Below are 27,227 nucleotides of genomic sequence, written 5' to 3' on the forward strand. Positions count from 1 at the left end.
GGACTGATGCTGAAGCTGAAACTCCAATACTTTGGCCACCTCATGCGAAGAACTGACTCATTGGAAAAGATCCTGATGCTGGGAAAGATTGAAGGCAGGAGGAGGAAGGGATGACAGAGGATGAGATGGTTGGATGGCATCACTGACTCAGTGGACATGAGTTTGGGCAAGCTCTGGGAATTGGTGATGGACAGGGAAGCCTGGCATGCTGCAGTCCATGTGGTCGCAAAGAGTTGGGCACCACTAAGCACCTGAACTAAACTGAGGCTCTCACTTAAATAAAGCTTAGATCAGGAAACGTTTGCCTAAATTTAGATCTGATACGGCTTCCCATGTGGTGCTAGTGGTAAAGAACCTGCCTGTCAATGCATAAGACATAACAGAGGCAAGTTCAATCTATGGGTTGGGAAGATGCGCTGGAGAAGGGCATGGCAACCCACTCTAGTGTTCTTGCCTGGATAATCCCATGGGCAGAGGAGCCTGGTGGGCTACAGTCCGTAGGGTTGCAAAGAATCAGACACAACTGAAGTGACTTAGCACACAGATCTGATAGTCCTTTAGGATCATCTCTTTACATGATCTGGGAAGATTCCATGGGGATTTGTGAGGAAGTAAAAACCATTTTATCCCTTTTAGGTTGGTGGAGAAAATGTTAAAGAGTCAATGATCTTCTTTTGGTTTTGTTTCAGAACAGTACCTGAGGGTCCCCACCAGGCTCTGAGAATGAAGCAGGTAAGGATTCGTGTCAATATCATTCTACTCCACAGGCAGGTAATATGGAGCTCTTCATAGAGACTGTTGCTGATTTGTGTTACTCAACAGAAATTTTTATTCCTCTCTCCTTGTTCATAATTTGTCACATCAAATCAATAAAAAACTCAAAATAATAAAGCATCTCCCAAAGCTTTCTACCATTCTCCATTACCACCATCACTACCCTGATTTAGACTACATCATGTCTCATCTGGGTTATTACAACCTTCCAGATGGTCTCCATGTATCTAGTCTTCCTTCCTCTTGTTCATTGTGCACACATGCTCAGTTGAGTCTGACCCTTTGTCACCCCATATACTGAAGCCTTCCAGGCTGCTCTGTCCATGGGATTTTCGAGGCAAGAATACTGGAGTGGGTTGTCATTTCGTCCTCTAGGGGATCTTCTGGGCCCAGGAATCAAACCTGCATCTCCTGCATTGGCAGGTGAATTCTTTACCACTGAGCCATCTGGTAAGCTCCTCTTGTTCATTATAGTGAGGTTATTATACCCAAAAAGTTTTTAAAGTATGAAATATCTATAAAATACCTCTTGGAAGTAAACCTCAAAGTCACCTAGATACAGTGTGTTGAGCAGAGCTATAGGCAAATCCCTAATGCCCTTTGGGTTTTATAAAGTTCAGTGATTCTTTACTGCCTTTAGAAGAAAGTCCAATTTTTCTTTAAACATAGCTTCCAACATTTTTAATATTATAACACTAACATCATAGTACTTAAGTAGCTTACAAGGATACCCTGGAGTAAGGGGGTTTGAGGAGTCTACACTGATAGTGGATTTTTTTTTTTAAACTCATTACATTTTATTTAGGTTATATAATTACAATAAGAAAAATAAAACACAAAGTATTAGGGGAGAAACTAAATAATTTTACTTGTACAAAACTTTCAAATAAAATATTTTAAATCTTTTCTACTAACATTTTTGAATCTATAAATGTCATTACAACTTTTTAATTGAAATTTATGTTTCAATTGGCTTCACCAAATTTGTAATCAAGAATTTTTAATAATGACCTGTCTACAATCTTGATAGTCATCATCTGTAAGGAACTTTAGTCTCAAAAAAAGTAGTAATTACAGATACCTTTATCACTCTTTTTATATTGTGGAAACTCCTTTCTCATCTTTAACAGGAATTTTGACAATTTGAGTTACTTAAATGGTCTTTATTACATGCAATTCTTAAATCTAACAGATCTTTCTTTTCTTTCATTGACCAGTATCATCTCAAAATTTCTGATGGTAAGGCAGAGTGATTTCTAATTCAATGAGATTTTTTATTTTAAAATTTCAAAATAGTTATGAAACTTTTCTTTAAGCTGAGCTAACAGACTATACTAGTCAGAATTCTCCAGAGATATAGAACAGAACCAACAACATATTACATATACACAGAGAAAGCAGGGGGGGATTTATTTTAAGAAACTGTCTTATGTGACTCTGGAGGTTTGTTGAGTCCAAAATCTACTGGGGGAGGAAAGCAGGCTGGAAAAGCAGAAAAGAGCTGTAGTTCAAGTACAAAATCAGTTTTCTATAAAATCAGAAAGCTAATTTGTTGGAGAGTTCCTTCTTACCTTTTTATTCTAGTCAAGCTTTTAGCTAATTGAATAAGACTCATGTACATAATGAAGGGCAATCTGCTTTACTCAAAGTCCACATTTTTTAATGTAAATATAATCCAAATACCCTCACAGAAACACCCAGAGTAATATTTGACCAAATATCTGGGCACTGAGGGCCAGGCAAGTTGACATATAAAACTAACTTTCACAACAGTCTTACGTAGAATTCAGATTCTGATACTGACTGAATATTGCTAATGAAAAACTTCCCCTTCCAAAAGTAATTTTTTGTCCTAAATTTGTAAACGTTTGGGGCTGGTGCACTGGGACGACCCAGAGGGATGGTATGGGGAGGGAGGAGGGAGGAGGGTTCAGGATGGGGAAAAATTTAAAAAAAAAAAAAAAAAAGGGAAAAGAAAAAGAAAAAAAAAATTAAAAAATAGAATATATATATAGTGTTGCTTATGAGGATCAAACATAATCCAGGACTTAACAGTACAGAATGAAGTAAAAAGCTAAGAAATTCTCTAATATGGAGTAAAATATATTAAATTTAAATTCCATGCACAAAATTCAGAATCACCACAGAGTTATGATTTGTTGTTCAGTTGCTAAGTCATGCCCAGCTTTTTGCAATGTCTTGGACTGTAGCCTGCCAGGCTCCTCTGTCCATGAGATTTCCCAGGCAAGAATACTGGAGTGGGTGGCCATTGCCTCCTCTAGGGGATCTTCCTGACCCAGGGATCAAACCCACATTTCCTGCTTGGCAGGCTGATTCTTTACCACTGAGCCACCTGGGAAGCCTGGAGTTATGATTAGACCCTGCTTTCCAATGTGGTTGAGGTTCAAAAAAGTTAATTAAAAGACAAATGTAGAGTCAGAAGGACAAGCCACAGTGATGAAGAATATGGGCTTTGCAGTCACAGAGTTTGGGACCAAAACCTTTTTGAAGCTAAGGTTTCTTCTGCATGGTGCAAATAGTAATAAAATAAATAGTAAATAAGAAAAAAATTAAAATAGTAAATAAGAAAAAAAAATACACAGTCTTCAACAGAGTGGCTGATGCAAAGTAAGTGCACAACAAATAGAAGCTGGTGTAATTTTTTTTTTAATTTGTTTTTAGGTTTATCTTTATTATTACCCTAATGAAGAAGCTGGGATTTGATTCTGGGATTGTTTTTGCTAAAGCTCATTTTTGGTAAACTATTTATTCCTCAGACTGGTATTTCTGTAGAACTGATCAGGAACTAAATATCCAAGAAGAAATAAAAAAAGGAATTGAATCGAAAAAAAATTAATGCTAAGAAAATAAATATTACAGTCCATATCAATCACATCATAAAAGTTTCTAAAAAAAAAAAAAAAGTTTCTAACCCTCAAGAAAAGAGTGGGTGGAGATACTTCACTAAGTTACTATCAAAACATGGTAGTAGCATTTATGTTAAGTGTGCCAGAAAAGGAAAATCTGTTTCCCCTTTTAATTCATTTCTTATTCATCGCTGCTGCTGCTGCTAAGTTGCTTCAGTCGTGTCCGACTCTGTGTCACCTCATAGATGGCAGCCCACAAGGCTCCCCCGTCCCTGGGATTCTCCAGGCAAGAACACTGGAGTGGGTTGCCATTTCCTCCTCCAATGCATGAAAGTGAAAAGTCAAAGGGAAGTCGCTCAGTCATGTCTGATCCCCAGCGACCCCATGGACTGCAGCCCACCAGGCCTCTCCATCCATGGGATTTTCCAGGCAAGAGTACTGGAGTGGGTTGCCATTGCCTTCTGCATATTCATCTCTACAGCTGTGGAAAAATATTAGTGAATCCATCCTTGAAGGACTGAGTGCGTGTTTAAACCCTTCTCAGCACCAGCTGCAGTTCAGAAACCCCGACTCTTTTTCTCTCCTCTGACCATTTCTTTTCTTGGCCTCTGTTTAGATTTTTCTTTATCACGAGTGCTGAGCTATTATGGGTACAAGACCTATCAAATTTTGCTAAAATCTGGTGGTGGTTACAGTGGTTCTTGCTCCTGTTGCTGAAATTGCATTTCCAATAACTCAAATTAGACCTCTGGGCATGGCTCATTCTGACCGCAGATAGTTGTCAGTTCATATTTCTATCTCTGTGAGGCAACCATCTGCTCTCTTCAAAACCGACAATCAAATAAAAATCTTTCCCTTTCTTTTAGATGCTTCTAGTATATTCTTGGGAATTGTGAACAAATGAAACATGAATATAAGACAAAGTCCCTTCTCTCAAGGGGCTTTTTTGTAGAGCCAAAATGATAACAAGTACATGAGTCAAGGGTAGAAGTGTCCCCACCTTCATTAGGTTGGTAGTAGCTCCTTACAAGGTGGAGGGCATTGCAGTAGAAGCTGTGAACAACAAAAAGCTGTGCAATAAATATTTCCTGCTGTCTAAGCCTGAGAATCAAATAAGCTCACTCACTGGAGAAAATGGTACATACTCTAAGCCTGGAATTACAGGATCAATGTCAATCAGTTATGAAAACTGGGAAAAAATGTCTCTCATGAAGGGAAGTACAGGGTAAGAAAGAACAAGGCAAAACCAGGGAACTCTTAATAACACAGTTTTATTGTAATTCAGTGTAAGAATGAATATGATCAAAGATAAGCCTATAAATATAAATTGATAAGTGCTACAAAAGATACCGCAGCACTGCTTATAATAGCCAGGACATGGAAGCAACCTAGATGTCCATCAGCAGATGAATGGATAAGAAAGCTGTGGTAGTGGAGGAGCCAAGATGGCAGAGGAGTAGGACGGGGAGAACACTTTCTCTCCCACAAATTCATCAAAAGAGCATTTAAACGTCGAGTAAATTCCACAAAACAACTTCTGAATGCCGGCAGAGGACATCAGGCACCCAGAAAAGCAACCCAACTCTTCGAAAGGAGGTAGGAAAAAATATTAAAAACAAAAAAAAAAAAGAGACAAAAGAGGGAGGGACGGAGTTCCGTCCCGGGAAGGGAATCTTAAAAAGAGAAACGTTTCCAAACATCAGGAAACCTTCTCACTGCCGAATCTGTGCCGAGCTTTGGAAGCACAGAGGGCAACATAACAGGGAGAAAAAATAAATAAACAATTTAAAACTCGCAGATTGCGAGCCCTACGGTAACTCCCCCAGCAGAGAAGCAGCGCAGACGCCTGCATCCGCCATTAGCAAACCGGGGCTGGGCAGGGAGGCGCGGCGTGGGCTGCATCGCTGAGAGTAAGAATCTGGCCTGAATACCCTGAGCGCTATCTGAGCGAAATAATTTGGGCTAGCAAACCAGACTGTGGGATACCTACCACGCGAAAAGCCAGCCCTAACCTAAGACCGCCAGGCCCGCGCACGGAACAAAGGACTGAACAGAGATAGCCGGCTGCAGACCTTCCCCCTCCGGTGACAGGCAGCCAGAGCCGGAAGGGGGCAATCGCAGCCCCAGAGAGACATTATCTATAAAACTGTAAGCAGGCTTCTTTGCTAACTAAAACTTCTTGGGGGTCTGGACGGTCAACATCTGCCTGAGAAGGTGCGCCGGTTTTACATCCAGATAACCGAGTGGCGGGGAGGCGATAAGTCGCAGCATTGGCGCTCGCCTGGGAAGAGCAAATTGGCGCTCGGACCTGGGAAGAGCACAAAACGCAGGCCCAACTGAGTCTGCGCCTCTGAGGACTACCCGAGTGCCTGAACCTGAGCGGCTTGGACCTGGGAGGTGCATGCAGCCCAGGGCCAGCCTCGGATTTTTCCCGGCGGAACAACCTAGAGTCCGAGCAGTGTGGACAGGGAGGCTACACGCGCCGTGAGCGGGGGCAGACCCAGGGTGGCTGAGGCACTGCGAGCCCACGCCAGTGTTATTTGTTTGCAGCATCCCTCCCTCCCTCCCCACAGCGCGACTGAACAAGTAAGCCTAAAAAAAAAAAAAAAAAAAAAGTGTCCTCCACCGTGCCCTTTGAGTCAGGGCGGAAACCAGATACTGAAGAGACTAGCAAACAGAAGAAGATATAACAGAGGGAAACGCCTTGGAAGCTACAGGCAATAGATCAAAACCCTGTGGTTACTACGGACTACATAGGAAGGGGCCTATAGATCTTGAGAAATATAAATCTGACCAGGGAACTAGCCAAAAATGAACTGAACCCACAACACCCACAAAAAAAAAAAAAAAAAAGTCCTAGATATATTTTTATTATTTTTACGATCATTCTTTCTTTCTTTTTTTTTTTTTTTAATTAAAAAAAAAAAAAATTTTAAGTCCTCTATTGTTCCTTTAATTTTCACCTTTATATCCTATTACTTTGCAAAAAAAAAAAAAAAAAAAGACCCTATTTTTTTCTTCTTCAGCAAACTTCATATATATGTATTTTATAATTTTTTGACCTTGTTTTTTTTGTTTGTTTTTGTTTTTTTCTTCTTTTCTTTAACATTATATTTTTGAAATTCTAAACTCTACTCTAGATTTTTAATTTTCGCTTTTTGGTATATGTTATCAATTTTGTACCTATAGTTTTTTTTTATATAATTTCTGTGACTTTTTTTTTTTTTTTTTTCTTCTTCTCTGTTTCTTTCTCTTCTTCTTTTATATAACATTGTATATCTGAAATTCCAAACTTTACTCTAGATTTTTAATTTATGCTTTTTGGTATTTGATATCGATTTTGTACCTGTATTTTCTTTATAATTTTTGTGACATTGTTCGTATTTGTTTGTTTTCTCTCTTTATTTTTCTTCTTTTTTTTTTTTTTTTTTTTTTTAACATTGTATTTTTGAAATTCCAAACTCTACTCTAGATTTTTAATTTTTGCTTTCTGGTATTAGTTATCAATTTTATACTTGTACTTTCTTTATAATTTTCGCGACCTTGTTTGTTTTTGTTTGTTCGTTTTTTCTCTCTTTCTTTTCCTTCTTCTTTTCTTTAACATCGTATTTTTGTAATTCCAAACTCTACTCTAGATTTTTAATTTTCGCTTTCTGGTATTAGTTATCAATTTTGTACCTGTACTTTCTCTATAATTTTCGCGACCTTGTTTGTTTTTGTTTGTTCGTTCTTTCTCTCTTTCTTTTCCTTCTTCTTTTCTTTAACATCGTATTTTTGAAATTCCAAACTCTACTCTAGATTTTTAATTTTTGCTTTTATGTATTTGTTACCAATTTTGTACCTATAAGGACCCAATCTTCAGGACCCATTTTTCACTAGGGAGTGAGATTACTGGCTTGACTGCTCTCTCTCCCTTTGGACCCTCCTTTTTCTCCACCAGGTCGCCTGTGTCTCCTCCCTAACCCCTCTCTACTCTACCCAACTCTGTGAATTTCTGTGTGTTCCAGACGGTGGAGAACACTTAGGGAACTGATTACTGGCTGGATCTGTCTCCCTCCTTTTCATTCCCCCCTTTTATCCTTCTGGCCACCTCTGTTACCTTCCTCCTTCTTCTCTTCTCTGTATAACCCCGTGAACATCTCTGAGTGGTCGAGTTGTGGAGTGCACATAAGGAAGTGACTACTGGCTAGCCCACTCTCTCCACTATTGATTCACCTCATCTCATTTGGGTCACCTCTAACTCCCTCCTCCCTCTTCTCTTCTCCATGTAACCCTGTGAACCTCTCTGAGTGACCCTCACTGTAGAGAAACTTATCATCTTTAATGTAGATGTTTTATCAATGGTGCTGTATAGAAGGAGAAGTTTTGAAACTACTGTAAAAATAAGACCGATAATCAGAAGCAGGAGACTTAAGTCCAAACCCTGACTCCAGGGAACTCCTGACTCCAAGGCACATTCATTGACAGGAGCTCATCAAATGCCCCCATACCGACACTGAAACCAAGCACCACACAAGGGCCAATAAGTTCCAGGGCAAGACATACCAAGCAAATTCTCCAGCAACAAAGGAACACAGCCCTGAGCTTCAAGATACAGGCTGCCCAAAGTCACCCCAAAACTATAGACATCTCATAACTCATTACTGGACATTTCATTGCACTCCAGAGAGAAGAAATACAGCTCCACCCACCAGAACACCGACACAAGCTTCCCTAAGCAGGAAACCTTGACAAGCCACCTGTACAAACCCATACACAGTGAGGAAACGCCACAATAAAGAGAACTCCACAAACTGCCAGAATACAGAAAGGACACCCCAAACTCAGCAATTTAAACAAGATGAAGAGACAGAGGAATACTCAGCAGATAAAGGAACAGGATAAATGCCCACCAAACCAAACAAAAGAGGAAGAGATAGGGAATCTACCTGATAAAGAATTCCGAATAATGATAGTGAAATTGATCCAAAATCTTGAAACTAAAATGGAATCACAGATAAATAGCCTGGAGACAAGGATTGAGAAGATGCAAGAAAGGTTTAACAAGGACCTAGAAGAAATAAAAAAGAGTCAATATATAATGAATAATGCAATAAGTGAAATTAAAAACACTCTGGAGGCAACAAATAGTAGAATAACAGAGGCAGAAGACAGGATTAGTGAATTAGAAGATAGAATGGTAGAAATAAATGAATCAGAGAGGATAAAAGAAAAACGAATTAAAAGAAATGAGGACAATCTCAGAGACCTCCAGGACAATATTAAACGCTACAACATTCGAATCATAGGGGTTCCAGAAGAAGAAGACAAAAAGAAAGACCATGAGAAAATACTTGAGGAGATAATAGTGGAAAACTTCCCTAAAATGGGGAAGGAAATAATCACCCAAGTCCAAGAAACCCAGAGAGTACCAAACAGGATAAACCCAAGGAGAAACACCCCAAGACACATATTAATCAAATTAACAAAGATCAAACACAAAGAACAAATATTAAAAGCAGCAAGGGAAAAACAACAAATAACACACAAGGGAATTCCCATAAGGATAACAGCTGATCTTTCAATAGAAACTCTTCAAGCCAGGAGGGAATGGCAAGACATACTTAAAATGATGAAAGAAAATAACCTACAGCCCAGATTATTGTACCCAGCAAGGATCTCATTCAAGTATGAAGGAGAAATCAAAAGCTTTTCAGACAAGCAAAAGCTGAGAGAATTCTGCACCACCAAACCAGCTCTCCAACAAATACTAAAGGATATTCTCTAGACAAGAAACACAAAAACGGTGTATAAACTCGAACCCAAAACAATAAAGTAAATGGCAACGGGAACATACTTATCAGTAATTACCTTAAATGTAAATGGGTTGAATGCCCCAACCAAAAGACAAAGACTGGCTGAATGGATACAAAAACAAGACCCCTACATATGTTGTCTACAAGAGACCCACCTCAAAACAGGGGACACATACAGACTGAAAGTGAAGGGCTGGAAAAAGATTTTCCATGCAAATAGGGACCAAAAGAAAGCAGGAGTAGCAATACTCATATCAGATAAAATAGACTTTAAAACAAAGGCTGTGAAAAGAGACAAAGAAGGTCACTACATAATGATCAAAGGATCAATCCAAGAAGAAGATATAACAATTATAAATATATATGCACCCAACACGGGAGCACCACAGTACGTAAGACAAATGCTAACAAGTATGAAAGGAGAAATTAACAATAACACAATAATAGTGGGAGACTTTAATACCCCACTTACACCTATGGATAGATCAACTAAACAGAAAATTAACAAGGAAACACAAACTTTAAACGATACAATAGACCAGTTACACCTAATTGATATCTATAGGTCATTTCACCCCAAAACAATGAATTTCACCTTTTTCTCAAGCGCACATGGAACCTTCTCCAGGATAGATCACATCCTGGGCCATAAAGCTAGCCTTGGTAAATTCAAAAAAATAGAAATCATTCCAAGCATTTTTTCTGACCACAATGCAGTAAGATTAGATCTCAATTACAGGAGAAAAACTATTAAAAATTCCAACATATGGAGGCTGAACAACACGCTGCTGAATAACCAACAAATCACAGAAGAAATCAAAAAAGAAATCAAAATTTGCATAGAAACGAATGAAAATGAAAACACAACAACCCAAAACCTGTGGGACACGGTAAAAGCAGTCTTAAGGGGAAAGTTCATAGCAATACAGGCACACCTCAAGAAACAAGAAAAAAGTCAAATAAATAACCTAACTCTACACCTAAAGCAACTAGAAAAGGAAGAAATGAAGAACCCCAGGGTTAGTAGAAGGAAAGAAATCTTAAAAATTAGAGCAGAAATAAATGCAAAAGAAACAAAAGAGACCATAGCAAAAATCAACAAAACCAAAAGCTGGTTCTTTGAAAGGATAAATAAAATTGACAAACCATTAGCCAGACTCATCAAGAAACAAAGGGAGAAAAATCAAATCAACAAAATTAGAAACGAAAATGGAGAGATCACAACAGACAACACAGAAATACAAAGGATCATAAGAGACTACTATCAACAATTATATGCCAATAAAATGGACAACATGGAAGAAATGGACAAATTCTTAGAAAAGTACAACTTTCCAAAACTGGACCAGGAAGAAATAGAAAATCTTAACAGACCCATCACAAGCATGGAAATTGAAACTGTAATCAAAAATCTTCCAGCAAACAAAAGCCCCGGTCCAGACGGCTTCACAGCTGAATTCTACCAAAAATTTAGAGAAGAGCTAACACCTATCCTGCTCAAACTCTTCCAGAAAATTGCAGAGGAAGGTAAACTTCCAAACTCATTCTATGAGGCCACCATCACCCTAATACCAAAACCTGACAAAGATCCCACAAAAAAAGAAAACTACAGGCCAATATCACTGATGAACATAGATGCAAAAATCCTTAACAAAATTCTAGCAATCAGAATCCAACAACACATTAAAAAGATCATACACCATGATCAAGTGGGCTTTATCCCAGGGATGCAAGGATTCTTCAATATCCGCAAATCAATCAATGTAATACACCACATTAACAAATTGAAAAATAAAAACCATATGATTATCTCAATAGATGCAGAGAAAGCCTTTGACAAAATTCAACATCCATTTATGATAAAAACTCTCCAGAAAGCAGGAATAGAAGGAACATACCTCAACATAATAAAAGCTATATATGACAAACCCACAGCAAACATTATCCTCAATGGTGAAAAATTGAAAGCATTTCCTCTAAAGTCAGGAACAAGACAAGGGTGCCCACTTTCACCATTACTATTCAACATAGTTTTGGAAGTTTTGGCCACAGCAATCAGAGCAGAAAAAGAAATAAAAGGAATCCAAATTGGAAAAGAAGAAGTAAAACTCTCACTATTTGCAGATGACATGATCCTCTACATAGAAAACCCTAAAGAGTCCACCAGAAAATTACTAGAAATAATCAATGACTACAGTAAAGTTGCAGGATATAAAATCAACACACAGAAATCCCTTGCATTCCTATACACTAATAATGAGAAAACAGAAAGAGAAATTAAGGAAACAATTCCATTCACCATTGCAACGAAAAGAATAAAATACTTAGGAATATATCTACCTAAAGAAACTAAAGACCTATATATAGAAAACTATAAAACTCTGGTGAAAGAAATCAAAGAGGACACTAATAGATGGAGAAATATACCATGTTCATGGATTGGAAGAATCAATATAGTGAAAATGAGTATACTACCCAAAGCAATTTATAGATTCAACGCAATCCCTATCAAGCTACCAACAGTATTCTTCACAGAGCTAGAACAAATAATTTCACAATTTGTATGGAAATACAAAAAACCTCGAATAGCCAAAGCGATCTTGAGAAAGAAGAATGGAACTGGAGGAATCAACCTACCTGACTTCAGGCTCTACTACAAAGCCACAGTTATCAAGACAGTATGGTACTGGCACAAAGACAGAAATATTGATCAATGGAATAAAATAGAAAGCCCAGAGATAAATCCACGCACATATGGACACCTTATCTTCGACAAAGGAGGCAAGAATATACAATGGATTAAAGACAATCTCTTTAACAAGTGGTGCTGGGAAATCTGGTCAACCACTTGTAATAGAATGAAACTGGACCACTTTCTAACACCATACACAAAAATAAACTCAAAATGGATTAAAGATCTAAACGTAAGACCAGAAACTATAAAACTCCTAGAGGAGAACATAGGCAAAACACTCTCCGACGTACATCACAGCAGGATCCTCTATGACCCACCTCCCAGAATATTGGAAATAAAAGCAAAAATAAACAAATGGGACCTAATTAACCTTAAAAGCTTCTGCACATCAAAGGAAACTATTAGCAAGGTGAAAAGACAGCCTTCAGAATGGGAGAAAATAATAGCAAATGAAGCAACAGACAAACAACTAATCTCAAAAATATACAAGCAACTCCTACAGCTCAACTCCAGAAAAATAAACGACCCAATCAAAAAATGGGCCAAAGAACTAAATAGACATTTCTCCAAAAAAGACATACAGATGGCTAACAGACACATGAAAAGATGCTCAACATCACTCATTATCAGAGAAATGCAAATCAAAACCACTATGAGGTACCATTTCACACCAGTCAGAATGGCTGCGATCCAAAAGTCTACAAATAATAAATGCTGGAGAGGGTGTGGAGAAAAGGGAACCCTCTTACACTGTTGGTGGGAATGCAAACTAGTACAGCCACTATGGAGAACAGTGTGGAGATTCCTTAAAAAACTGGAAATAGAACTGCCTTATGATCCAGCAATCCCACTGCTGGGCATACACACTGAGAAAACCAGAAGGGAAAGAGACACGTGTACCCCAATGTTCATCGCAGCACTGTTTATAATAGCCAAGACATGGAAGCAACCTAGATGTCCATCAGCAGATGAATGGATAAGAAAGCTGTGGTACATATACACAATGGAGTATTACTCAGCCATTAAAAAGAATACATTTGAATCAGTTCTAATGAGGTGGATGAAACTGGAGCCTATTATACAGAGTGAAGTAAGCCAGAAGGAAAAACATAAATACAGTATACTAATGCATATATATGGAATTTAGAAAGATGGTAACAATAACCCGGTGTACGAGACAGCAAAAGAGACACTGATGTACAGAACGGTCTTATGGATTCTGTGGGAGAGGGAGAGGGTGGGAAGATTTGGGAGAATGGCAATGAAACATGTAAAGTATCATGTGGGAAACGAGTTGCCAGTCCAGGTTCGATGCATGATGCTGGATGCTTGGGGCCGGTGCACTGGGACGGCCCAGAGGGATGGTATGGGGAGGGAGGAGGGAGGAGGGTTCGGGATGGGGAACACATGTATACCTGTGGCGGATTCATTTTGATATTTGGCAAAACTAATACAATTATGTAAAGTTTAAAAATAAAATAAAATTGGGGGAAAAAAAAAAAAAAAAAAAAAAAAAAAAAAAGAAAGCTGTGGTACATATACACAATGGAGTATTACTCAGCCATTAAAAAGAATACATTTGAATCAGTTCTAATGAGGTGGATGAAACTGGAGCCTATTATACAGAGTGAAGTAAGCCAGAAGGAAAAGCATCAATACAGTATACTAATGCATATATATGGAATTTAGAAAGATGGTAACAATAACCCGGTGTACGAGACAGCAAAAGAGACACTGATGTGTAGAACAGTCTTATGGACTCTGTGGGAGAGGGAGAGGGGGGAAGATTTGGGAGAATGACATTGAAACATGTATAGTATCATGTATGAAACGAGTCGCCAGTCCAGGTTCGATGCACGATACTGGATGCTTGGGGCTGGTGCACTGGGACGACCCAGAGGGATGGTATGGGGAGGGAGGAGGGAGGAGGGTTCAAGATGGGGAACACATATATACACCTTTGGCGGATTCATTTCGATATTTGGCAAAACCAATACAATATTGTAAAGTTTAAAAATAAAATAAAATTAAAAAAAATAAAAGAAATGTCTGAATATTTAAAAAAAAAAGATACCAAGTTTGTATTCAATATTTGGGAAAACTTTTAAAGTGTTTTTTTGTTTTTTTTTTTAAAGAATTGGCATAATCAAAGAGATGTGTCAGACCTATTTATAGATTGACTTAGTGGCTCAGATGGTAAAGAATCCACCTCTAATGTGGGAGACCTGGGTTCAATCCCTGGGTTGGGAAGATACCTTGGAGAAGGGAATGGCAACCCACTCCAGTATTCTTGCCTGGAGAATTCCATGGACAGAGGAGCCTGGCAGGCTACAGTCCATGGGGTCGCAAAGATTTGGATATGACTGAGCAACTTTCACTTTCACTTAGTATTAATGGCAACAAAATTTTGGAAGCACAGATTTGGAATGAGAAGTTGTTCCATCTCTGACCAACTGCCCAGGTCTAATGCTGTCAATTTTGAACTAGTAAGTTGAGAATTTAAAAGAGGACGTGAATGTGATAGACACTAAAAATAGATCCTTCAGGACCTAGTGACTTACAGGTGAGAACAAAGTGAAAGTCACCTCTGATAATTCATGATCAAAATATAGCCAGTGCCATAAAACGCAAGATTTGCACAGAAGTTGTGGGGAGTGGTACCTAGACAAGAGCAAGGCAAGAAAGAATTGAGGTTGAACAGCTGGTCCAGGTAGGAACAGAGGAGTGAATCTGAGGAGAGAAGTCAGCAGAAGATAGAGATTTAAACCTCATCTCTGTGGAACTGATGATTAAAGCCACAAGGACAGATGACATCACTGAGAAAAGAAGAGCATAAGAGAACAAAATGAACTTGCTTTTTCAGATCACTTTTTATATTTTAGACCCTGGATTTGGTTATTTCATATAAAGCATCTCCTTTATCTAGTGTAAAAAACCTTGGAGAATGTCCAAGGATGGGCATGGAGGAAAGAGGAAAAGAGCATTGAAGTAGAAAGAATAGTGGGAGGAGAAGGAATAAAGGAAAACAAGATCAACGTTTCTCTTATTGTCTAAAGCAAAAGGAGGGAAGACAGGCAAGAGGTTGCTCTGCATGGTCAAATTCTGAGTGGGGGCGGGGGGGCAAGGGGAGGGGAACAGTGAAGGTGAAACCCAGAATAGACTAATTTTTAATGATCTTTAACATCCATGACCTAAATTGTGGGGACAAAAACAGGATTTGAAGGCATTAAGAACGAGTTTATAAAATGTTCAAGACAGCACATGAGAGCCTAGCGTCTTTTCCTTTATAGTATCTTAGCACTGCAGAGAACAGTACCATGTTCCCTGAACTTGAACCCTTGCATCTTCTTCCTTGTGGTTTTTGGTGTAATTTTCTTCTGTTCTTGTGTCTGTGAAAAAGATGGTGAGGTACACCAAAGCTTTCAGTAAAGAAATACTCATAGAACTCCATTTATAAACCTGATACTAAAAATTGTTATTGTTCAGTTGCTAAGTCATGTTTGATTCTTTGCAAACCAGCGGACTTCAGCACGCCACGCTTCCCTATCCTTCACTATCTCCCAGAGTTTACTCAGATCTGTGTCCATTGAGTTGGTGATACTGTGTAACCATCTCATCTGCTGCTGCCGTCTTCTTTTGCCTTCAATCTTTTCCAGCATCAGGGTCTTTTCCAGTGAGTCAGCTCTTTGCATCAGATGGCCAGAGTATTGGAGCTTCAGCTTCAACAACAGTCCTTCTAATGAATATTCAAGGTTGGTTTCCTTTAGGATTGACTAGTTTGATCTTGCTGCCCAAGGGAATCCCAAGAGTCTTCTCCAGCACAATTTGAAGGCATCAATTCTTCGCCCCTCAGCCTTCTTAACGGTCCAGTTCTCACATCCACGCATGACTACTGGAGAAACTATAGGTTTGACTAGATGGACTTTTGTTGGCAAAGTGATATTGTTGATTTTTAATACAGTGTTTAGGTTGGTCATAGCTTTTGTTCTAAGGAACAAGTGATAATTTCATGGCTGTAGTCACAGTCTGCAGTGATTTTTGCACCCAGGAAAATAAAATCTGTCAGTGCTTCCACTTTTTCCCCATCTGTTTGCTATGAAGTGATGGAACCAGATTCCATGATCTTAGTTTTTTAAATGTTGAGTTGTAAGCCAACTTTTTCACTCTCCTCTTTCACCCTCATCAAGAAGCTCTTTATCTACCATTAGAGTAATCGTCTGCATATCTGAGGTGGTGATACTTCTCCCAACAATCTTGGTTCCAGCTTGTGAGTCATCCAGCCCAGCATTTCGCATGATGTACACTGCATAGAAGTTAAATAAACAAGGTGACAACATACAGCCTTGTTGTACTCTTACACCACTGAATTATTTTTCTTCCTGATGGTTTTGAGCATCCTCTCTGTGTCAGTGGTGGTGTTTTTTGTGTACTAACTTATTTTCAAAGTGACCTGATAGCATCATTGTTACTATTACTTTCATTTGCTGGTGAGGCAACAGAAGCACAAATAAATTACTTTTCTGATACAAAAAACTCTCCATATAGAAAATGAAAGAAGTTTTGTATGCAAGGAATTATATGTCTTTTGCCTTTGTGATTTAGATGATTAAGTATTCAACAGCATGATCCATGATCTTAATTGCCATGTTATGCTTAAAAAAATGCATTCATTCACTTAGTCATGTCTGATTGACTCTTTGCCACCCCGTGGACTGTAGCTCGCCAGGCTCCTCTCACCATGGAATTTTTCGGGCAAGAACACTGGAGTGGATTGCCATTTTCTTCTCCAGGGATCTTCATGATCCAACCGTAGTCTCCTGCATTGACAGGCATATTTTTTGGCTCTGCACCAGCTGGGAAGCCCTGGTGGCTCAGCGTGTTATGCTTAGTTCTATTTGCCTCCAACAAACTCAGTGAACACTTTTCATGTATGCCCCACATAGAGAAGATATGATGGCCTTCTTTATACTGAAAATGAACATCTCCAAGAGTGAATAAAAATTAAAAAATATAAATGAGCCAAATTTACAATACTAGTAATTTAGGAAAACAAAATATTAATGATTTTAATTCAATATGAAAAACAATTTAAGTTCAAAACAATTACTAATTCTTATGTTGTGAGCTTTTTGTCAGTGTGTATTATTATAGTAACTGAGGTGTTGGACTTCACATAAAGATGCTTTTTCTAAGGTGTTATATAAAATGTATCCTTTTATGCATTTATTTAATGGGATTTGCTTTTGAAATTTTTCTTAGATGGGTATCATTCATATTGATGTATTAAATCTTGCTGAGGCTTTTCTTTCAGAATGCTTATAATCTAGTAGGTTGTAGGTTTTTGTACCTTTTCTTTACTGCTTCTATTGCAAAACTATTTTTAAAAACTGGCCAAATAAAAATAATGTTGTAATAAGGGTGGAGTGAATCTATTGTTTTTATAAAAATCTTTCCAAGTTGTTCTCTTCACTTTTGTTTTAATATTCAGCCACAGAAACCAAGTAAATAAAACCTCTCTAGGGACGATAGGAATGCAGAGCACACGTACACGCATGGACACACGCACACGCACACAGTGTTCATCTTCTTACGAGACACGTTCACAATAGTAGACAGGTGAAGAAAGGCCATAAGGAAAAATATTGATTTTTCCACTTTTATTTTGGAGAGTCAGCCAAAGACATCTCTTGTTTGTTTTTAGGGTGCCCAAGTGTTCCATTACTTCAGTCACAAATTTAACTAGTCATCCAGATGTTTCTACAATTGTCCAGATGCTTTGTCAACTTTGTGTAAAATAACCGAATGGGCCAAACTGATTTGAATTGTTATCTTAATGCTTGACAGAGTTAGACTGAAGAAAGTATTAGATGGAGCCCAAACACATGGCCTTAGAGAAGTAGAAACTGATGCTGGCACCTTCCATTAAATCCTATGGTTATGTCTATTCACTGTAGTAAAATTGAACTCCATAAAATGTAGAGAAGTTCTATCTCCAGAATCTAAACACCTAGTTTGAAAGGATATTTTGAATATTGCTTTAGTTGTATAAAGTTTGGGGAAAAAAAATCCCAATTAGTAACTATGTTTTATATCTGTCTTACTTTATTTAGATCAAGTTTAAAACTGGGACTATAACTTTAGTTTATTTAAAATAAATTGTTTTCAAGTGAAATTTATTAGAATTTCTCAGATTACCAAATGTTGCATAATGGTGCATGGAATGATAGTGTAAAAAAGGACAAACTTTAGGAATAAACAGATCTAGTTTTGAATTCAACTCTACTATTAGTATAAATAACTTGATGTTGCATAAGTTACTTAATTGTCCTAATCTTCAATTTACTCATTTGCAAATTTCAATATTATTGTAAAGATTAACCATAACAAACATATAAGAACTAAAACTTTATAATTCATACCTATTATGATTTTCCTAATTGTAATATATACACATCTTTAAGACGGAGTGTGTTATATCTGTACGGAATGTTTACCTTATATTAGTGCCTGTAGTCTTTGTATCCTCAATTTTCAATCTGCAACTACTTGGAGCTAGTATTCATTTATCTATTCAATAAAATCTTTTTACACTAACTATACTCCTGGTACTGTCACAGCAGTGGGGATACAGTGAGGAACAAATAGAAAATAGACATAGTCTTTTTGCAATTAGAATTTGAAATTAACTTGAAAGAAAAAACAAAAAGTAAATAATCAGATTTTAAAAACATGTGGGTTCTAAACTGTACTCTACTGAAAAAGGTATAGTAAGAACAAAAATAGAAGTACTTCAAGAAAGTAGAACTGAATGTCCTGATTTAATTTAGATTATTTAATAAGTTTCCACAACAAACTGTGGAAAATTCTCCAAGAGATGGGAAGACCAGACCACCTGACCTGACTTCTGAGAAATCTGTATGCAGGTCAAGAAGCAACAGTTAGAACTGGATATGGAACAACAGACTGCTTCCAAATCAGGAAAGGAGTACATCGAGGCTGTATATTGTCATCCTGCTTACTTAACTTACATGCAGAGTACATCATGAGAAATGCTGGACTGGATGAAGCACAAGCTGGAATCAAGATTGCTGAGAGAAATATCAATAACCTCAGATATGCAGATGACACTACCCATCTGGCAGAAAGCAAAGAAGAACTAGAGCCTCTTGATGAAAGTGAAAGAGAAGGGTGAAAAAGTTGGCTTCAAACTCAACATTCAGAGAACTAAGATCATGGCATCTGGCCCCATCACTTCATGGCAAATAGATGGGGAAACAGTGGAAACAGTGAGAGACTATTTTTTTGGGCTCCAAAATCACTGCAGATGGTGACTGCAGCCATGAAATTAAAAAACACTTGCTCCTTGGAAGAAATGTTATGACCAACCTAGACAACATATGAAAAAGCAGAGACATTACTTTGCCAACAAAGGTCTGTCTCGTCAAAGCTATGGTTTTTCCAGCAGTCATGTATGGATGTGAGAGTAGGACTATAAAGAAAGCTGAGTACTGAAGAACTGATGCTTTTGAACTGTGGTGTTGGAGAAGACTCTAGAGAGTCCCTTGGACAGCAAGGAAATCAGCCCTGAATGTTCATTGGAAGGAGTGATGCTGAAGCTGAAACTCCAATCATTTGGCCACCTGACGTGAAGAACTGACTCAAAAGTCAGGACTTGAAAAGTCCCTTATGCTGGGAAAGATTAAAGGCAGGAGGAGAAGGGGATGACAGAGGACTAGATGGTTGGATGGCATCACGGGCTCAATGGACATGAGTTTGAGTAAACTCTGGGAGTTGGTGATGGACAGGGAGGCCTGCCGTGTTGCAGTCCATGGGGTTGCAAAGAGCTGGACACGACTGTGTGACTGAACTGAACTGATTTAAGAAGGGTCTGGTAAATAATGGGGAAAATGGTGATTCCAGGCAGAGGCAGAGAAAACTGATGTTTCAAAGTCCTGTGTCGGGAAAGAGCTTTCTGCATTGAGAAACTAAAAACAGGACTCGTGGGGCTAGAAAGTTGGGACAAGAGGTGGTATGATCAGAGAGGAGACTAGGGTCATGGAAGAGAAAGACAAAGGAATTTTGAAGTCACTTTAAAAAAAAAACACCACTTTTTGTTTTGTATTGGGGTATAGCCTATTAACAAGCAATGCTGTGATCATTTCACGTGAACAGCAAAGGGACTCATCCATACATGTACATGTACCCATTCTCCCCCAAATGCCCCTCCCATCCAGTGTGCCACATAACACTGAGCAGAGTTCCATGTTCTATACAGCAGGTCCTTGTTGGTTATCCATTTTAAATATAGCCGTAAGTACATGCTCATCCCAAACTTCCTAACTATTGCTTGCCCCCATCCTTTGCCTTTCCCCCCAACCCTATCCCACCCAGCCCCCACAACCGGCAATCATAACATCAAGTTTAAAGTCACTCTTAAGCTTAATCTCTTGAGAATGCAACTGAGAACATGCTTCATTTAGCCTCTTTTTACACCTCTTCCACCAAATCCATATGGAAGTTAGAAAGGGACATTTAATAGATGGAAGGATGAAAAACAAGAAAGAGAACTCTCAAGGGACTAGAACATGGAAGGAAACCCTGACAGCAGAAGGTCAAATTGAAAAAAAAAGCAACCAAAAAACAAAGAATGCAAAATGTGCAAGAGAAAATGCTCTCCCAGAAAGTGAGAGAGAGAGAGCAAGGGACCCTTATGGCATCAGTAAGGACACCAGGGGCCACAGAGCCCTGGATATCCAACACAATGGTGAGCTCCAGCAGCATGAAGGGGAATACATAAAGCAAGTCCTGTGTCAGGAAAGAACTTTCTGCATTGAGAAACTAAAAACAGGACTGGTAGGGCTAGAAAGTTGGGACAAGAGGTGGCATGATCAGAAAGGAGACCGAGGTCATGGAAGAGAAAGACAAAGCCATTTTGAAGTCACTCTTTTTTTTTTTTTTTTTTAACTTTTTATTTTGTATTGGAGTATAGCCTATTAACAAACAATGTTGTGATCATTTCAGGTGAACAGTGTGAATAGAAATAGCGAAACTGGTAGTCCCACAAAGGAAAATCAGCAAATTCATAGTCACAGCAAGAGGCTGAACTTCTCTCCCTCAGAAATCAACCAAGAAACCACTTGGTAATGAGGAGGGATATGGAGGAGTTGTACAAGGCACTTAGCAAGCCTGATTGAATAGCTACACAAAGAAGCCTGCACCATACACACAAAACTATATATCATTTTCAAGCACACATACTGCAGCCACAAAAATTTACCATGTGCTAGACCACAGTGGGAATGTCAGCAAATTCCATAAAGGTGATGTTATACAGGCTTCATTTACTTATGCATCAACAATTACAAGAAATTCCACTACTCAAAAAAATTACAATATACATGGAAATAAAATTCACAAATACAATTGCAAATAATTATTAGGTTAAAGTGACAATTGATATGAAACATAAATTATTTGGAGCTGAATAAACGCAGGACTAAATAGCAAAACTAGTCACCCGACTCTAGTACTCTTGCCTGGAAAACCCCATGGATGGAGGAACATGGTAGGCTGCAGTCATGGGGTTGCTAAGAGTCGGACACGGCTGAATGACTTCACTTTCACTTTTCACTTTCATGCATTGGAAAAGGAAATGGCAACCCACTCCAGTGTTCTTGCCTGGAGAATCCCAGGGACAGGGGAGCCTGGTGGGCTGCTGTCTATGGAGTCGCACAGAGTTGGACACAACTGAAGCGACTTAGCAGCAGCAGCAGCAGCAGTGGAATATGACTGAAGAAAAGATATGAGAAGTGGAATGTGAAAAGAAAAGATATAAACTTAAACGTGTCTATAGGGAAAGTAAAAGTCACTCAGTCGTGTCCGACCCTTTGTGACTCCATGGACTATACAGTCCCTGGAATTCTCCAGGCCAGTGGGTAGCTGTTCCCTTCTCTAGATTGGTAAAGAATATCGAAAATAAATTATCTTTGCTTTTAAGACAAGACTCTAGAAAAGCAAAGCAAAGTAAACATAAAATAGAAGAAAGAGATTAATATAAATAAAAGCATAAACCATCTAACTATAAAAAATTAAAAATGGATAAGTAGAAACAAAAACCCATACTTTGAAAAAAATAATAAGTTACTCTAGAATGTATGACTAAGATTTAAATAAATGCAAATCATTGTTAGAAATGAAAAATGAAACAAGGACAACACAGAGACTGAAACATTGTAAGAAAACAATAAATTGCAAAGCAGTACATTTGTAAATGCAAATTAAATGATAATTGATTCCCCAAAAATAAATTTCAAATGTGTATACTAATTAATTTTTTAAAGTTTATTATAGTTCAAAAATATGTTTAAAATTAATATTAAAATATATTCTCCAAGAAAATTAAAAAAAAAAAACAAAGAGGAGAGGAAGGGAACCTAGCCAAAATGTTCCAGGTGAGCAAAAGTTGTGTGACAAAAGAAGTATTTTCTTCAGGGCATGTTTAGACTGTGGTAGTCTGTGCTAGGCAAGTTTTTAGGAAGAGAAGGTGGGAAATGAGATTCCTTCCAGGGAAGAGGCAAGAGAAGCAGTTCATTTCAGTTCAGTTCAGTCCAGTCACTCAGTCATGTCCAACTCTTTGTGATCACAAGGACTACAGACTGACAGGCTTCCCTATCCATCACCAACTCCCAGAGCTTGCTTGAACTCATGTCCACTGAGTCAATGATGCCACCCAACCATCTCATCCTCTCTTGTCTCCTTCTCCTCCTGTCTTCAAGCTGTTCCCAGAGAGAAGCAGTGCTTCCAACAGAAAAAGTAAGTAATTTAATATTATTTATTAATATTTGTCAATACTGAAACCTCTAAGTCCTAAAAAGTCATTCCGTTTTTTTTTTTTTTTCCTGTTCTGGCCCAAATCTCAGAATCTAGTCTATCTTGAGGGTATTTAATTTGAAATACTTGGAAGCTCTACCAGACCTCCAAGAGTTCAAGAAAATAAAAATAACTTCTACCAACCAGCACTATAAAGCAATTATCTTCCAATCAAAAAATTTAAAGAACACAATGTCAAAAAAAATCAAAATTGATAATTATGTTATTCAAACCATCTAAACTTGTATTTATTACCTGTTAACTTAATTGTCAAATTCTGAAAGGTGTAGATCACAGGACCCAGCTATTGTTATGATCTGGCCAAATCATTTCTATCTTTACCTTATATATTTTCATATGATTTGTTAATTGACAAACTCAAAAATGTACATTAAAATATGGTAATTTGTCAAGCAGAATAAAACATAAATTACATTAATAAAGGATAACTTCTATTAGTAATAGTTTCCTCCCACCCCACCAATAAGTGATAAGAATTCAAAAACAATTCTGATAATAATTTATACAATTTTTAGACTTTCTTTAAATATTTATTTTCCTGGCCCAGGCCATTCTGGCAACTGATACTAATTTTTTTTTTAAGTGCATACCATCTCAAAAACTGTATGAATTATCATGTAGAATAAAGAGTTGGAAAAGGATAAGAGACCATTTGATCTCTTTTCCCAACTCTCAAATAAATGCTTTCTTACGATGATTTGAACTTTGTTATTTAACCTTTTTAATAGACAGATGTGTTTTTGTTTCCACCATTGTGGCTGAGAATGTGCATTAGAAGTACATGCGTCACTGGCGACTCTGAGCACTCTTCTTGTGTGACTGGGTTAAGGTTACTCCGTGTGCTGGGGGCCTCGGGTAGCACCATTGTGGATCTACTTTCTCACCCTTGGATTTCGGCATTTAGATATTGCTCCCTTTTCACAAAGGGTTACTTGAAAAATACAAAGCATCATAAAAAAATAGAGGTAACTATCATGAATAATCGTGTGAGAAAGGTGCACAATTCAGCGTGGGGGAGTTTGGTAGGGCCACCATAACAAAGTGCCATAGGCTGAGTGACTTAAACAATAGAAATATCTTTTCTCACAGTTCTGGAGGCTGGAAGTCTGAGAACAAAATGTCAGTGGGTTTGACTTCCTTCTGGGACCTCTCCCCTTGACTTGTAGGTGGGAAGTTGCCATCACCTGTGTCTTCACATAGTCTTCCCTCTGTACCCATCTATGTCTGTATTTCTTCTTTTTATTAAGATGCCAGTCATATCAGATTAGAAGCCATCTTACTGACCCCATTTTAACTTGATTATCTCCTTAAAGATCCTGCCACTAATACAATCACATTCTAAGGTAGCAGGGTTTAGGGCTTCCATTTGACTGTGTGAGAGGGATATGGTGCAGTCCAAATGTGGATTTTCATTGACTGTGAAAATAAAAAGGGGGAAATGAAAAAATACATCATAAAAATAACTGGTAAGATCATTGTGTGAGCCATGAAAGAAAAATGATTTGAGAAGCATTTAAAATACTCACATGGGACTTCCCTGGTGGTACAGTGGTTAAAATTTTGAACTCCCGATTCATGGGGCATAGTTTTGATGTCTGATGGGGTAAGTAAGATCCCGCTTGCCACATGACATGGCCAAAAAGAGAAAAATGCTCACAAACTTGGCCAAATACTAGTTAAATAGTTGAAATTAATTTCTCCCTCGCCCCTGCCTTAAAACCACAGTACTTTGTTGTTTCCCGTAGCTTGTTGCATTAACTGAGTTGTGTGAAAATCTTTTAGGAATTGCCCTCCACACTGTAAGGACTCAGCCAGGACTCAGTAAGCCGTCTTGGTCGTCCTCATCGTTAGCTTGCATTCTAGCACTCCCCACTGTCTGCCTTTAACACAGTGGCAACTCATATGTCTTGTCTCTTCAACGATCGTGAATTCCTAAAAGGCAGAGTCTTACTTCCATTTCTCAGTGTCAGGGTACAATGTAGCCACATAGTGTTTTATAGTTTAAGTGCTAAACTAAAGTTAAATTTCAGAGAACAAATGAAAAAAAAAAAACAAACAAACAGGAGTTTTCCATTTCTTAATTTTTTCACTTAAAAGCTTGGGCAACACAAATGCTCTAATATATGCTGGATGAAATACAGATATTTGTTTAAGTATAGAAATAAAATTTATTTATTTATTTATTTGGAGAGAAAAGAAAAGAAAAAACACTTACTGAGGCATTTTAGAGGCTCACACACAGACACAAAAAAATACACAGATAAGCTAATTTTAAACTCTTAAAGAATTTCAATTTGGTAGTGTTTCTAATGGGTAAAGAAGTAACAGAACCAGACATGGAACAATGGACTGGGAACAATGGATTGGGAAAGGAATACGACACGGCTGTATTTGTCACCCTGCTTATTTAACTTATATGCAGAATATAGCATGCAGAATGCTGGGCTGGATGACTCAAGAGCTGGAATAAAGGCTGCCAGAGAAATATCTGCAAGATATTTCTCAGATATGAAGATTACCACTCTAGTGGCAGAAAGTGAAGAAGAATTACAGAGCCTCTTGATGATGGTGAAAGAGGAGAGTAAAAAAGCTGACTTGAAACTCAACATTCAAAAAATTAAGGTCATGGCATCCAGTCCCATCACTTCATGGCAAACAGAAGCAGGAAAAGTGGAAGCAGTGACAGATTTTCTTTTCTTGGGCTCCAAAATTACTGCAAATGGTGATGTGGCAGCCATGAAATTAAAAGATTCTTGCTCCTTGGAAGAAAAGATATGACAAAGCTAGACAGCATATTAAAAAACTGAGACATCACTTTGTCAACAACTGTCCATCTAGTCAAAGCTATGGCTTTTCCAGTAGTTATGTGCAGTTGTGAAAGTTGGACCATGAGGAAGGCTGAGGGCTGAAGAATTGATGTCTTCAAATTATAGTGCTGGAGAACACTCCTGAGAATCCCTTGGACTGCAAGAAGATCTAACCAGTCAATCCTGAAGGAAATCAACCCTGAATATTCATTGGAAGGACTGATGCGGAAGCTGAAGCTCTACTACTTTGATCACCTGATGCACAGAACCAACTCATTAGAAAGGACCCTGATGCTGGGAAAGATTGACAGCAGGAGAAGGGAGTGACAGAGGATGAGACATTATATAGAACACCAACTCAATGGACATGAATTTGAACAAACTCTGGGAGATATTGGAGGACAGAAGAGCCTGGCGTGCTGTAATCCACGGGTTCTCAAAGAGTCAAACACAATTTAGCAACTGGACAAAAACAACAACAAAGTGTAAAATGCTTTGAAGATGTAGAGTGATACAAGTACTTTTTTTTTGAACTTGGCAAAAAGGAAAAGGCCACTAAATACTTAAGACCAGGTGGAGCATGAAAAACAGAAGGAAAAAAAAAACTAAGTCAGCAAAACTATCGTTTTCAGAAAAATTGATACTTCTGCTGTCATCTGGAATGAGCAAACCTTCAACTTTAATTAGAGAAAATATAATTTTTAAAACACTAATATACAACATGTAAATATATTTGTACCAAAGCCTTTGACTGTGTGGATCACAATAAACTATGGAAAATTCTGAAAGAGATGGGAATACCAGACCACCTGACCTGCCTCTTGAGAAACCTATATGCAGGTCAGGAAGCAACAGTTAGAACTGGACATGGAACAACAGACCACTTCCAAATAGGAAAAAGGAGTGTGTCAAGGCTGTATATTGTCACCCTGCTTATTTAACTTCTATGCAAAATACATCATGAGAAATGCTGGGCTGGAAGAAGCACAAGCTGGAATCAAGATTGCCGGGGGAGAAATATAAATCACCTTAGATATGCAGATGACACCACCCTTATGGCAGAAAGTGAAGAGGAACTACAAAGCCTCTTGATGAAAGTGAAAGTGAAAGTGGAGACTGAAAATGTTGGCTTAAAGCTCAACATTCAGAAAACGAAGATCATGGCATCTGGTCCCATCACTTCATAGCAAATAGATGGGGAAACAGTGGAAACAGTGTCAGACTTTATTTTTCTGGGCTCTAAAATCACTGCAGATGGTGACTGCAGCCATGAAATTAAAAGACGCTTACTCCTTGGAAGGAAAGTTATAACCAACCTAGATAGCATATTGAAAAGCAGAGACATTACTTGCCAACAAAGGTCCATCTAGTCAAGGCTATGGTTTTTCCAGTAGTCATG

Source organism: Bos indicus x Bos taurus, chromosome 9, assembly GCF_003369695.1.
Source record: "Bos indicus x Bos taurus breed Angus x Brahman F1 hybrid chromosome 9, Bos_hybrid_MaternalHap_v2.0, whole genome shotgun sequence".
NCBI lineage: Eukaryota > Metazoa > Chordata > Mammalia > Artiodactyla > Bovidae > Bos > Bos indicus x Bos taurus.